The following is a 2,848-nucleotide window of genomic DNA, read 5'->3' as shown; positions in this document are numbered from 1 at the left end:
CTCGAGTCGAGTCGGGCTTATGTCACGTGATCTATATTTTTGGTCACTGACCAAAAATATATAGGCCTAGAGGCTATTTGATGTTTTTTTTCAAATACGATTTTTATGTCAACGAGTGATGTGTGAAAATATGGTTTTCACACATCACGAGTTGACATAAAAATCGTATTCGGAAAAAACACCATGAAATGGTCTATTTATTATATACATATTTTCTAATTTTTGACAATATCTTTCGCTTTTTGGTAATATCTTTCGCTTATCCTATCGAAAACACGTAACGTGATGATATATTTCTTCCTATGGAACTTTTCCATAAAATTTACTTGACCATAGACTTTTAAAAAGAAATCTGAATAAAATTTATTTTTATTAACATTTATTTAGCGATCCTCCAAAAACTCCCACAAAAACAAAATGAGTCGAACGCCGTTAAAATCTAAAACTTACACTCGATGACATTACATTGTGTCACCATTATTTACCTTCGTATTCAATTCGTTTTAGATATTTTATCGTAATTGCACTTCGTATCTCTTTTTCATAGGTATAGTTGTTTTAATTACATTTTTTTATTTTTCAAATACGATCAGATGCATGGGTAATCATCAAATTTAAATACTAAGAAACGAGACAAAGGGAGATAATTTAATCATGTGCTTTTACAAAAAAGTAAATACGACTTATATATTTTCACTGTAGCTAAAATACAGTGTAAATATGACTTTTCACTGGATATGACTTTTATGGTTTCCGTAGATCTATATATTTCATTGCTATGTATATAATACATAGAGGATTCGTCACGAGTATTTTTTAATATGGGAAATATCAACCGAGGCTTCGTTAATCTGTATTTGCCAAGACTCTGCCAAGACAAATACAGATTAACAGGCCGAGGTTGATATTTCTAATATTAAAAAATACTCGTGACGAATTCTATTTATCATATCACTGTCAATTTTGTTTATTTTCCACTTAAATGATTAATAAACAAAACCCCAACGCTCGGACGTAACAATCTGTTATGACGTATGAATACATGTACATGTCAATCACTCACCTGATAATCGGTTTGTCAATACACCTTGAAGGTTATCTATGCTTTCTGAAACTAGGTTAAAATCGGAAACAAAGATTGTAGCTATTTAAACAATTTAATACTAATTTAACAGTTTTATATATAAACAATGAAATTATAATAAAATAATTGACAATAGCCAAATTTTTCAAAATAACTTTTCGCAGCCTTTTGCCGAGTACTACGTCATTGTCAGACATAGGCCTATCTACGTCACTGACCTATTTAAGGGCTTCATCCAGTTCAGTCTGAGTCTGTCGAAAATAAGTCTTCGTCGTTTTAGGGGGACAACAGGACTTTTAGGCTGAGCCACATTTATTACGATGTTGCTTTGGAAAGAGGTAAGACTGTTCGGTTCGTAATGTCCCCCGGTTTCTTTTCGTACACTGATGTAAAACTTAACACAGAATTACATCGAGTTCTTTGGGGGGCATTTCATGTATTGGTCTGGACTCATTGATTGATTGTAGATAGTTTTCAAAAATGCGCATGTCGTATAGAGTTTTTTTGGCAGTATTCTTATTTTCATTTTCTGTAATGACATTACAAATCATCGTATCATCTACTTCTACAAATCTACGAGTTTTGTTTTTGGGCCTTCCGGATTGTGGAGTCTGCTTCGATGTCCGTGAATCTACCCTATCCCCTGTTTGCACTAACTAAACGTTCTGATGACAATTCAGCTTGAAACATAACTATATAATTACCGGAAGGTAGAGTTGCTTTGATTGTAGCACTTCCTTTTTTATCGATAGTAACGCTGTCTCCGACTTCAAAAGACGCCATGTTTGTTTGTCAACAATTATCACAGGTGAAAATAGTTCTACGTTTTCGGTATATAATTTGCATAATAATGTAATTTGCATACTTATGTTCTAAATATTTGCATACTTATGTCTCAAAATATGTGATTTATGTAATGGGCGTGCCCAATGCTATTCCTTAGTAGTGATATGATAAAGAGATTTATCTAGTCATCATATCTTGACAATGAATTGTGATACACTAAAGAAAGATAATTGATGATACATTTTTACTGCCGTGTATGAAACGTTATAACATGGAAGGAGAAATGTCCGAAGGTATGGAAACGAGCAATAGTCCATGAAAAGGGCGCACCTGCCATATGTAAATGAGCCACATCACTAGAGAGGGTCCAGAGCGAAGTACAGTAGCGATTGTGTCCACCTTGAGCATTGATACAGGCCTGGCACCGTCGTCTCATTGAGGCCACTAAACGCGGGAGAAAGGGATGGTACGGGCTGTGACGGTTGCTGGTTGGAATCTGTTTCGCAGATGCGTGGTTCGGATCCATGTGTCTTGGCGAGGGATTGTAACGGGTGGTCGGCCGCTACGGGGACAGTTCCTAACCTGGTTGTTTTGTTGATATCGTTGCCATGAGTGCCATATGGTGTTTCTGTGGACGTTGAATTGACGTGCGTCGTCACGCTGCGAGGTCCCAGATTCAAACATCCCTATGACTCGTCATCTGTCATTTTCACTGAGGCGTGGCATCACGGAATTGCATCAAACAGTTCACTAATGGTATTTTTCTGACTATTGAACTTCTGAAGGCTGCACAGAGTGACAATGATTTGCGACTGAATGTTTGTTATTTATGGTGAACACAGGACAGCATTTCTCCCGAATATCCCATGTTTCTTGCACAAAACATGGAATCGCTGCAACAACTGCATTTCTTTGAGCTGTTTCATGCACATTTTCTGTCGTTTACATCCATAAATCCATTCACAAATTTATTACTCC

The 2,848-nt window shown here is 36.1% G+C and overlaps 1 protein-coding gene across 1 annotated transcript in view; it reads left to right on the top strand.

The window, feature by feature from the left end:
- Positions 1–1,367: 1,367 nt before the first annotated feature.
- Positions 1,368–2,848, top strand: part of LOC121366964 — a 30,804-nt gene continuing 29,323 nt past the window's right edge. The window contains exon 1 of the mRNA XM_041491190.1: positions 1,368–1,422. The gene's annotated coding sequence lies outside the window, so the exon portion shown is untranslated. The remainder of the gene's footprint in view (positions 1,423–2,848) is intronic.

Source organism: Gigantopelta aegis, chromosome 3 (genome assembly GCF_016097555.1).
Source record: "Gigantopelta aegis isolate Gae_Host chromosome 3, Gae_host_genome, whole genome shotgun sequence".
Lineage (NCBI taxonomy): Eukaryota > Metazoa > Mollusca > Gastropoda > Neomphalida > Peltospiridae > Gigantopelta > Gigantopelta aegis.
The sequence above is the reverse complement of the archived record's forward strand: the minus strand, read 5'-3'. Positions and strand labels throughout refer to the sequence as shown.